This window comes from Delphinus delphis, chromosome 11 (genome assembly GCF_949987515.2).
Source record: "Delphinus delphis chromosome 11, mDelDel1.2, whole genome shotgun sequence".
In the NCBI taxonomy this organism is placed as follows: Eukaryota; Metazoa; Chordata; class Mammalia; order Artiodactyla; family Delphinidae; genus Delphinus; species Delphinus delphis.
This window is the reverse complement of record NC_082693.1, coordinates 16,658,071-16,670,863: the sequence shown is the minus strand read 5'-3', so window position 1 is coordinate 16,670,863 and position 12,793 is coordinate 16,658,071. Positions and strand designations below refer to the sequence as shown.

The window sequence follows — 12,793 nt, the reverse complement described above, 5'->3', positions numbered from 1 at the left end:
ATCCAGTCAGCTCAGTTCCCTTACACGGAATGTTCTATTTAGGTTCTTTTCTGTTTTGTAAAGTTCTTGATTGAAACATCTATATTAGAACTGAAATGTAAAACTGAGAGAGCTAAAAAGAACATTCCATTTTTGTTTCTCCCTGCAATTCAACTGCCAGCCTTAGACTTTTATTTACCATTTATATATTTTAATTTTTTGTAAGCATCTTTTCTGTACAATTACCATCCTTTCCCAAACAGTAATACTATTTTTTATTCTACTACCAATTTTCAGATTCTCTTCATGTTATGAAAAGTAAGCCTATACTTTTCCTTCCATTTAGTAGGTATACACGTTGATGAAAAAAAAAATAAAGATACAAAGTAGCTTTCATGAATCCCTTAATTTTTTAAAAGAGGAGCTTTATATTTTAATATGATATTCAAAACTGGATGCTGGGCTTCCCTGGTGGCGCAGTGCTTGAGGGTCTGCCTGCCGATGCAGGGGACACGGATTCGTGCCCCGGTCCGGGAACATCCCACATGCCGCGGAGCGGCTGGACGCGTGAGCCATGAGCCTGTGCTCCGCGGCGGGAGAGGCCACAACAGTGAGAAGCCCGCGTACCGCAAAAAAAATAAATAAGTAAAATAAATTAATTAATAATTAAAAAACAAAAACAAAAAACTGGAAGCTGAGTCATGCCCTTGGTTACCACAAGATAAAAGATTAAAGAAAGCAGAAATTTAATCAGCATATATCAGATTTTTAGAATATTTCTTACATGCAGTAGCTGTGGCCAGTAACAAATGTGACCAGCCTAGTTTTATTTTTTGGCAGAAGATACTTTTTTTTTTTTTTTTGCGGTACGCGGGCCTCTCACTGCTGTGGCCTCTCCCGTTGCGGAGCACAGGCTCCGGACGCGCAGGCTCAGCGGCCATGGCTCACGGGCCCAGCCGCTCCGCGGCACGTGGGATCTTCCCGGACCGGGGCACGAACCCGTGTCCCCTGCATCGGCAGGCGGACTCTCAACCACTGCACGACAAGAGAAGCCCTGTCAGTGCCATTGTTAATTGCCATTGTCTGCATATGCAAAATATAAGAAAGACATGACCATAGAAAAGAGCAGACTGATTTACAAAAAGGAGTGAAAGGACATGGAGGGAGGCCACAATGTTAGAATTTTATACGAATGGAAGAGACAACTACACTTCTCGAGCTTAAACAGGAAAAACATAAAATTTTTTTTCATATCTTTATTGGAATATAAATGCTTTACAATGTTGTGTTAGTTTCTGCTGTACAACAAAGTGAATCAGCTATATGTATACACTTATCCCCATATCCCTGCCCTCTTGAGCCTCCCTCCCACCCTTCCTATCCCAACCCTCTAGGTCATCACAAAGCACTGAGTTGATCTCCTTGTGCTAAAAACAACATAAAATTAAGAAATGTTCTGAGAGGGGGCTTCCCTGGTGGCGCAGTGATTAAGAATCCACCTGCCAACGCAGGGGACGCGGGTTTGAGCCCTGGTCCGGGAAGATCCCACATGCCGCAGAGCAGCTAAGCCCATGCGCCACAACTACTGAGCCTGAGCTCTAGAGCCCGCGAGCCACAACTATTGCAGCCCGCGCACCTAGAACCCGTGCTCCACAACAAGAGAAGCCACCGCAATAAGAAGCCCGTGCACCATAACGAAGAGCAGCCCCCGCTCGCTGCAGCTGGAGACAGCCCACGTGCAGCAACGAAGAACCAACACAGCCAGAAGTATAAATAAATAAGTAAATAAATAAATAAATTTAAAAAAGAAATGCTCTGAGGATAAAGGCTGATTAAAAACTTGACTTTGTAATAAGAATCAAAAGAAGGGTATACTTATTCATTGTTAAAACTTCTGAATAGATTAAGGGGGTGCCCAGGAAATCCTTAAAATTGGACAAAATGACTCAGTGAATTGAGACTAAAGTTGTAGCTCTCCCACCAAAGTCTGATATTTCCAAGGTATTCATAAGGCAAGAAAGAGAAGCGTGAGGGAGAAGAAAACAACAAAAAAGGGCATATATACACATAATATATATGTATATACATGCATACATGTACACTTCTTGGATTTGTTTTTTATATACTAACATATATAAAATCTAAGAAGTGTGTCTAGAAAAGAACAAAGAACCATGGCTAATAGTACATGGAGCTAACTGAAAGTTAATAGATAAGAAGCCAATCATTTTAAGAAAGTTTATAGCTATAGATACCATGAGTCTGGGCTAAGAAAGACTTTTTCAAAACGGAACATTATCCTTCAGTCTCCACGTTTCTACAGGCTGAGAATGCTTCTAGCTTCTAAGAAGAGGCAATTTTCCAATGCTCACTTCACATGGGGCCAAGGAGGATAATGAGTAAAAGAAACAAAAACAAACATGCAGAGAAAGGAAACAAAGGCCACCAGAGAACAATGGACTGGAGAGCCCCTCCCAGGGAACAGAACTGGACAAAACCAAGGAATATTCCCATCCTACGGGCGTAGAGGGATTTCAGAAACTAGCATATCCAGGTATACAAAAGTTTTCCCAATGGGTTTATAACTGATTCTAAACCATCATAACAAGTGTAAGCAGCTTACATGACCACATTTTGTGTATAAACCTGCCTGCATTACATTCAGAGTGCACTTGTAGGAACTTAAAGTGCTAATTCTGATTCCTCTTTATACGATAGGCACCATCACCAACCACACACACACAGCAACAAAATGGTGAGCATGACGATGATAAAGAGTGGGCCATAAAATGGCACCACCTAGCCTTATTGCAAGTCAGAAAATACAGATTTAATAAATGAATGCTTGCCACATTGATTACGTATTCTTCATAAATAAGTAATGAAACCGTCTTCAATTTAGACTTCTTATAACTTAAATTCCACTTGCTGAAAACGTCACTAGCTGTGCCATTACCTTTTCTGCTTATTTTCTTTTTTTAATTAATTAATTAATGTAGGCTGCGCCAGGTCTTAGCTGCAGCACGCAGGATCTTCATTGTGGCATGTTTAGTTGCGGCCTGTGGGCCCCTTAGTTGTGGCGTGCAAACTCTTAGTTGCAGTATGCATGTGGGATCTAGTTTCCTGACCAGGGATCGAACCCGGGCCCCCTGCATTGGGAGTGCGGAGCCCTACCCACTGGACTAGCAGAGAAGTCCCCTCTGCTGATTTTCTTAACATTCAACTTCAGTCATGTGGCCTCCCTACTCATAATCTTTCCATGGTTCCCCATTACCTTCCAAATCATGGACAAACTCCTCACTCTGGCATTCTAGGCTCTTCTCCTTGGGAGCCCCTCTAATCTTTCCAGCTTTATTTTTTGCCTCTAGTAGAGTTGCACAGAACTTCCACAAAAGTGGGCGAGTAGAATGGGTGGTGCTTTCTGCCCTGGTGTAGAGAACAGTTCCATCTACCAGGAGATAAAACTGAAGATGTTTTATGCCACCAATCCTTGTTGGACTCTTAGAAATAACAGCACCCCCTTCCTTACACTGTCAAAACAATTTGACCCTCATTGAGTCCCCTTTCTGGCCTATCAAATCTTTGTTTTAAACCTTGTCCCTGATGGTACTCACCCAGAGGTTTCAAACCCAGCTGGGCTACTGGACTTTTGCCTTTGGAAACTTGCCCTGCCCCTGTGTTGACACCATGGCATCCATCCATTTCTGACTCCTGGTCTTTGCTCTCAGATTTCCTTTTGGCAACTGTGTAGTTGCTTCAGCTTCAGCCGGTCCTGACATCACTCTTCATGCGACTTGGCCCCATCTGTCATTCAGTCATCCTTCCCGCCCTTCTTGGCTTCAGCAGCTGTTTACCCAGAATCCTGCCCTCAGGTAGGGATTGGAAACACCCTCCTCTGCGAGTCTGCAGCCGTCCTCACACTATACCCTATGCTACAGGCAAACTAGCCTAGTCATCTAGTCTGGTGTCTGCCTGGAATTTCCATCTTCCTGCTAGGCCTTTGAAGGGCGGGAAGATATTGTCTGTCCTTCTAGATCTATCCTAAATGTCACCTCTTCTGTGAAGCTTTCTTTATCTCACCTCCCTGGACAAAAATCAAGCAGTTCTCTCTCTGTACTCTCACAGAACTTTTTGTTTCTTCTAATTGGTAGTAATTTCATCATTTCAAAGTTCCAAACCAAGCAAATGCTTCATCTGCTTTTATGGCCTGGCTCACATGTCACTCTCTGTACCTCTCTTTGGCTTTCTCCCTGTTCACAGCAGAAGGAAACAATTCCTTCTCCTGTTTCCTTGACACTCATGACAGATCTAAGTACCTCAATGGCAAGAATATACTTTGTTCTTCTTTGTATTCTATTCTATGCCCAGCTCAGTGCGTTGTCAATAGGTCTCTGTAAGACCTCACTGATGAGATGGACTTTTACCTACATTATTTCATTTGATCCTCACAATGACAAATAAGGAAAAAAGAACAGCTACTCTCTTCATGAGAAGAGGAAACCGAGGCTCAGAGTAGCTAATCAGGTTAGTCCAATCTTGCATATGTATAAACAGAACCAGGTCTTAAACAGACTTTAAGTCTAATTAACTTACTACTCTTGATCCATTCATTTATTCATTCATTATCTGGCTATCAGAGTTTCAAAGGCAAATGAAATGTGCTGTTACCCTAAAAAGACTCACCTGATGATGAAGATTAAAAAATCTAATAAAATACAGTCTAACGCATGCTTTGGTAGGAAAAAAGCTTAGAATTGTATCATAACACATATATGACTGTATACCCAGCTTAGATGGGGTTGGAAAAGGTCCTGGAAACAATTTTAGATGGGCTAAATCCTAAACCGGATCTTAGAGGATAAGTAGCTGTTATTCAAATGAATAAATGGGGGTAAGAAATTTCTGGACACAAAGAAAGCAGCTGTAAAGCCATGGACTTGTGAGAGGAGATGGCCCTTCTGGGGAGCTGCAAGCACACTGGAATAGCAGCTGTGCAGAGTATGAGGAATGGGCAGACAGAGAGTTGACACACTTCTTGGAAGAGATGGTATCTAAATAACAAAGAGTGCCAGAGCAGAATTACTCAGCTTGTATTTGGCTTTCCTGTTGCCCATGAAGGGACAATGATATTTTTTAAAAAAGCAAACCCATATTGGTCATCATCAAGATATAAAACTGAAAGTTGTATGAAAACAGTGGTTTCCTCTCTCTGGGAAAATAAATAAATATATATATATATATACACACACACACACACACATACACACATATATATATGATATGTATCAACTATATATCATATATGTCATACTGCATATCATTTTATACTATACATATATCTTGCTTTTTGAGTTATTCTTGGCAAGGTCATTGTTCTGTCACAAAATAACTCCACAATAGCTGAAAGTCGTTATAAGGATGATATTTGATATCAATATATGACGTGAGTAAACAAAAATAATTTGGCTCAAGTGACATTCTTCCATTAAATTACTGGAAAGAACTTACTCATGTTACTTTCTAATACTGTCAGATCTCTGCAGAATGATACAAAAGGGGTAGCAATTACTAGAATATAAGAAGTATTCTCCCAGTGCTCAGAAAGAACATAAAAATAATTCCCCCAAATACAAACCATTAAGTTTAATTTTGGTCCCCTTTAAAATTTTAATGTGGATTATCAATTGTTTTCTGGCTCTTATAAAGGTAATGCCTAGAAGCCAGCATAGGTTCACTTAGAGTAGACTATGCCACAGAGAACTCATTTGTTTTTTGTGGTTTTTTTTAACATTTTTAATTTCTTTAATGTTGTATCTATTTTATGTATTTATTTTTGGCTGCACTGGGTCTTTGTTGCTGCGTGTGGGCTTTTTCTCATTGCGGTGAGCAGGGGCTACTCTTCGTTGCGGTGCGCGGGCTTCTCATTGAGGTGGCTTCTCTTGCTGCAGAGCACGGGCTCTAGGTGTGTGGACTTCAGTATTTGTGGCTTGTAGGCTTTAGAGTGCAGGCTCAGTAGTTGTGGCTCGTGGGCTTTAGAGTGCAGGCTCAGTAGTTGTGACGCACAGGCTTAGTTGCTTCGTGGCATGTGGGATCTTCATGGACCGGGGCTCGAACCCATGTCCCCTGTATTGGCAGGCAGATTGTCAACCACTGCGCCAACAGGGAAGGCCCTCATTTGCTTTTTAATAGCCTGACCACACAGGTAGAAAATAGAAGTTCTATGGCAATGCTATAGTGTCAAATATCTATATTCAATCAAAATAATTTGAATAGACTCATAATGACTTTTTGGACATGCATGATATAATTAAGTAAAAAATAAATTGTCCTGATTGAATCCTAGCCAGAGTGCTTATTAATAGAGCTGAATATCAACTTACACTGTAGTGTCCAGAGACATTACTTTGCCCTATTCTGTTCGACAAGTTTGTCAGTTAGTTTAACAGCTTAGAAGGCATGCTTATTACATTTTTTAGTGATATAAAGCGGAGAAATCTTAATTCAGTATGAGAAAAGCAGAATTCTAAAAGTCTTCTAAAGGATATAGACTGTAAGACCAAATATTTAATAAGAATAAGTATAAATAAAAATGGGGGGTTGGGACGAATTGGGAGATTGGGATTGACAGATATACACTATTGATACCATGCATAAAAGAGATAACTAATGGGAACGTACTGTATAGCACAGGGAACTCTACTCAGTGCTCTGTGGTGACCTAAATGGGAAGGAAATCCAAAAAAGAGGGGATATTTATATATATGTATAGCTGATTCACTTTGCTGTATGGTAGAAACTAACACAACATTGTAAACAACTATACTCCAATAAATAAATAAATAAAATGTAATCCTGTATTTAAAAAAAATAATTGAGTATGTATAAAATGGACGTTACATTTTATTTTAAAAGTCTCAGACTTTGGAATACACTGGCAAAATTGTAATGTAAGACCAAGACAATGAGAGTTATATGTCATATTTGCCTGCCCTCAGTTGTTCTAATGTGGATTTCAGATTTTAATCGAAATACTAGCAAAGTGTGATACATCTAGAGAAGGATTACTGAGATGGTGGTCAGGAATTGTTGAAAACTTGGGGACTTTTTTGCTCAGATGATTTGGAATTATAAATCCTATTTTTCCATCTTATAGTTCGTCTCCATGAAAATTCAGGAGAGAATACAGAAGAACTGTCATGAAGGAGGAAATAAACTTATTGCGACAGGAAAATGAGTATACAGGAAGCATACTTTTAACTTGCTGTAAGGTATCACTTTTTCCTAATTACAGATGTTGAGAACTAAACGGGCTATATTGAGATGATGAGTATGTATTTTTTTAATTTAAAAATAATTTTTAATTCATTTACTCATTCGATAGCTACTGAATGACTAGCCTGCGTCAAGCATTGTGCTCCGTATTAAAGACACAAAGGATAATTACAAATAGGACCTCCTCTCAAGGAGCTCCTGAGTAGGAATGAAGTGGGAGGGGAAGATACATGATAAATAATTATAATAGAATGTAAAAGGTGCTATAGTAATTGTCTTCAACAAGCCATAGCAGTGGATAGAATTACCAGTTCTGTCCCAGGAATAAGGGAATATCTAGGAAAGCTTCATTACCATAAAAAATATTAGCTAAGAATAGTTGGCTTTTTCTATGTGTGACGTTCTATACTAAATGCTGTGCACCCATTATCTGATCTAATCCTCAATACCACCCTATAGTCCATTGTTTTTCTCATTTTACAGATTAGGAAACCAACACACAGTAAGGCTGTGTAATTTTGCCAGGGTCACCCAAATACTAAGTGGCAGAGCTGAGTTATAAAACCGGGAAATTTCACTCCAGGGACTATATTCTTTTTTTTTTTTTTTTTTTTGCGGTACGCGAGCCTCTCACTGTTGTGGCCTCTCCCATTGCGGAGCACAGGCTCCGGACATGCAGGCTCAGCGGCCATGGCTCACGGGCCCAGCCGCTCCGCGACATGTGGGATCTTCCCGGGCCGGGGCACGAACCCGTGTCCCCTGCATCGGCACGCGGACTCTCAACCACTGCGCCACCAGGGAAGCCCCAGGGACTATATTCTTAACCAGTGCTTTCCAAAATCTTTGTTACAACCAACTGGTGAGTCATGAAATCAATATAGTGTCTTTAACACCACTCTAAAAAATTAATAGAAAATATCTGGACACACTCTACATAGTAAGGATGAATATTGTTCTAATATTGTTTTTAAGAAACTCTTGCTTTAGCTACAGAAGTGTGTGTGCAGGTGTGTGTATTAAGTCACAATATAAAATGTATTTCTTATACCTGTGTATTAGGTATCTACTGCTGAATAACAAATAACCCCAAACCTTAGTAGATTAAAAGAGCAACATGTCTCATCTCACAGTTTCTGTGACTCAGGAATCTGGGCATGACTTGGCTGGGTCCCCAGACTCTAGGTCTCTCACAAGGCTACACTTCTCTCAAGACTTGATTGAGAGTACAGTAAGTCCCCAACATACAAACAAGTTCCCTTCCAAGAGCGAGTTCACAAGTCCAATTCACTCGTAACTCCAACAAAGTTAGCCCAGGTACCCAACTAACACAATTGGCTGTATAGTACTGTATTGTAATAGGTTTATAATACTTTTCACACAAATAATACATAAAAAACAAAAATAAAGAAAACATTTAAAATCTTACAGTGTCATACCTTGGAAAGTACAGTAGTACAGTACAACAGCTGCCATACAAAGGGCATGTTTGCATCTTTGAAATTTCACAACTTGAAAGTTCATGTGTAAGGGACTTACTGTATTTACTTCCTAGTTCACTTGCTTGGCTGTTGGCAGGATTCAATTTCTTCTAGGCTGTTGTACCAAGGCCTCAGTTTCTCACACACTATTGGCTGGCAGCTTCCTTCAGTTTCTTGCCACATGGTCTCTCTGTAATCATGTCTCGACATGGAAGCTGGCTTCAGAGAGCAAGTGAGAGAGCAGGAGGGCCAGACGGTGTCAGCACCAAAAGAGGGATAGCGAGATAGAAGCCATAGTCTTCTGTAACCTAATCATAGAAGCGACGTCCTTCTACTTCTGCCATACTGTATGTGTTAAAGCCCAGTAACTAGGTCCAGCCCACACTCTGAGGAGAGGATTCCTCACAGGCATGAAGTCCAGGCAGTTGGTATCAATGGAAGTCAGGCCAGAATCTGCCTAACATGAGAAGGCTATAGGTATTGAGAATTACATACCTCACTTCCCTTAAACTTGCATAATTAAACTTAAGGAGCTGTATGGGAGGGATTCTTTCACTGGCAGAAGATTGGCATAGAGAAGCTTCACTGTCCTCTCCTTTTAAAACTCTTAAAATCTAAGTACTTTCCCTACAGCTTTGATAACCATCATTTCTAACACGTAATAGTATCTACAACACGGCAGGCACTGTTCTAAACCTCTCACGAATATTTTAGCTCATTTAATCTTCAAAAGTACAATATGAAGCTGTCCAGCTTTCCCAGCACCACTTATTGAAGAGACTGTCTTTTCTCCATTGTATATTCTTGCCTCCTTTATCAAAAATAAGGTGACTGTATGTGCGTGGGTTTATCTCTGGGCTTTCTATCCTGTTCCATTGATCTATATTTCTGTTTTTGTGCCAATGCCATACTGTCTTGATTACTGAAGCTTTGTATTATAGTCTGAAGTCAGGGAGCCTGATTCCTCCAGCTCCGTTTTTCTTTCACAAGATTGCTTTGGCTATTCAGGGTCTTTTCTGTTGCCATACAAATTATAAAATTTTTTTTCTGGTTCTGTGAAAAATGCCATTGGTAATTTGATAAGGATTGCATTGAATCTGTAGATTGCTTTGGATAGTAGAGTCATTTACTCCTGCACTGTTGGTGGGAATGTAAATTGATACAGCCACTATGGAGAATAGTACAGAACCTCCATTTAAGGAGGTTACTTAAAAAACTAAAAATAGAACTACCATATGACCCAGCAATCCCACTACTGGACGTATACCCTGAGAAAACCATAATTCAAAAAGAGACATGTACCACAATGTTCACTGCAGCACTATTTACAATAGCCAGGACATGGAAGTAATTAAGTGTCCACTGACAGAGGAATGGATAAAGAAGATGTGGCACATATATACAATGGAATATTACTCAGCCATAAAAAGAAACAAGATTGAGTTATTTGTAGTGAGGTGGATGGACCTAGAGTCTGTCATACAGAGTGAAGTAAATCAGGAAGAGAAAAGCAAATACTGTATGCTAACACATATATATATGGAATCTAAAAAAAAAAGGTTCTGATGAACCTAGGGGCAGGACAAGAATAAAGACACAGACGTAGAGAATGGACTTGAGGACACGGGGAGGCGGAAGGGTAAGCTGGGACGAAGTGAGAGAGTAGCATTGACATATACACACTACCAAATGTAAAACAGATAGCTAGTGGGAAGCAGCCACATAGCACAGGGAGACCAGCTCGGTGCTTTGTGACCACCTGGAGGGGTGGGATAGGGAGGGTGGGAGGGAGATGCAAGAGGGAAGGGATATAGGGATATATGTATACATATAGCTGATTCACTTTGTTATACAGCAGAAACCAACACAACATTGTAAAGCAATTATACTCCAATAAAGATGTTAAAAAATTTAAAAATAAATTAAAAAAAAATTTTAAGTACAAGATGAGTTAGGTAGTATTATTATCACCTCTGTCTTTCAAATGAAGAAACTGATGCACAGAGAGGACACACAGTTACAGAGTGGCAGAGCTGGGACTTGATTCCAGAGAAAATGCTCTTGGTCACTATGTATAATAGAAGGCCTCCCACTGAATCTCCTAAAAGCTAGACCCAATGCCCCTTCTCTACCTCACCTTCTTTGATCTTCCTGTAGTATTTGGTCTGTTGACAACACAAAATTTCTTAGCATTTTCATTTCCCTTGGCTTTCAGAACACTACAACATCAAGACTATAGATCAGGCAATCCCTTCCACTGATATCAGATCATGGTACATATGTACTTTGTCTCCTCTACTCGATTTTAAGCCATTTACAGGTACAGATCAGTTAAAGTTGTCTGTGGAACTGGTTGAGTGAGTGATAATAATTGATTGGCTAAACTTAGAAACTTTCCATTTATTCTGAACATCGGAATTATGCTCTCGCTGTGTGTATTCACTCCACAAACTGGTATGGGGCAACTACTCCATGTCAGGCACTGTTCTAAATGCTGGGTGAATAGCAGAGAATAAGCTAGATAAAACTTAGCTCTCATGGTGCTTATATGCTACTTAGATGACTTTAAAAGAAAATGAATACGAGAAATGGATTCTGATTAGCTCACCTCAACGTACAGCCAAACACTAGTAAGTCATAAATACACAAATCACAAGAGAAATGGTTGCCAGAGAAAACTGAACAGACTTAGGTGTCTTTCTTTACATTCAAAACCATGAAATTCTTCCTCAGTAAAGTGTTGTGTCTCTACTGAATGTTCAGAAATGTTCTAGGCATTGATATAACAGACACCAAAAGGAAATGAAAAAGATTCTCATTTTTATCCTTGGCTGTAAGTGCTTCTATTGCCTGCCTTTTCAAGGAATAAAAGATAGAGCTTAATGTAATAATTTTCTTTCCAGAAGAATTCAAAGCCTGTTTTCTTATTCAGCCTATTACTTTCTCAGGTTTCCTGACTTCCCCTAGCACTATTTTCATATCAAATATTCATATTTTCTGGACAATCCATGTTTTCCCCAGCCAATGCCACCCCCCCCCCACTTTTATTTTAGTTCACTAATTCTTAAGGCCACCGTGTTGCCTCACTCAGCTGTTCTCAGTTTCAACTATGCAAGCACATTCTGGAATTATCTCATTATAATATTCCAGAAATATGTCATAAATTAGGATTCTATTGTGGTTTAATAATTAGCTGCAACCATAGAAAGAATTTCACACCAGATGCGGAAGAGCATTTTGACCCTGCCAGGGGGCCTATTTTCTTATTCATTTGCAAATTTCCCAGTTCTTTTCTGCAAGATGGTTTCTAAATCCTACAAGGTCTAACCTACACAGCTAACTGGAGGCCTCATAAGGCTGCAATTACCCTTAAGTGATTTGTTTCTTTATTATAATCCTTGGCAAGTAATATTTATGGGACATCAGAAGTACCAAAGTTATCCAGGTCCTTTTTAAATTAGAAAAGAATCTGTGTTGCTACCCACCCACTACTTTGTGTATATGGCTTTGATGAAGCCTACAAGTTTTTCAAATAAGATATACTCCCAAAGATCGTGTCCTGTTTTGGATGACAAATGCTTCCTTAGGCACTGGGGAGGTCGGTGTGGAGACAGTCATTCGTTTTGTTTGTTTATTTGTTTGTTTCTAGCCATGCAAATAATTGAATCTAGTAATAGGGAGAGAAGAACATTTTAAAAAATTTTCTATTGGACTACAATTAATTTACAATGCTGTGTTAGTTTCAGGTGTACAGCAAAGTGATTCAGTTATACATATACATGTATCTATTCTTTTTCAAATTCTTTTCCCATTTAGGTTATTATAGAATATTGAGCAGAGTTCCCTGTGCTACTGTAGGTCCTTGTTGGTTATCTATTTTAAATGTAGTAGTGTATATACATCAATCTGAACATTTTTAATGAGAGCTGTACTCACCATAGAGCAATGATCAAAATGCTTGCATTGTGTACATGTGGAAGCAAAACAGATGACGAGATTTGCTTTTAAAGGTTTATGTACAAAAGAAAGATCTGTAGCACTTGAAATCTTGAAAGAGAAGTTGA

General features: G+C 39.5%; 1 protein-coding gene across 6 annotated transcripts in view; it reads right to left on the bottom strand.

The window, feature by feature from the left end:
• PDE3A (phosphodiesterase 3A) overlaps positions 1-12,793 on the bottom strand; it is an 842,956-nt gene that overhangs the window by 374,532 nt on the left and 455,631 nt on the right. Inside the window, exon 1 of one of the 6 annotated variants that reach the window (XM_060024390.1) lies at positions 8,788-8,854. The exons of the other annotated variants lie outside the window; for them this stretch is intronic. The gene's annotated coding sequence lies outside the window, so the exon portion shown is untranslated. Of the gene's footprint in view, positions 1-8,787; positions 8,855-12,793 lie in introns of those variants that run through there. 6 annotated transcript variants of the gene reach the window in all.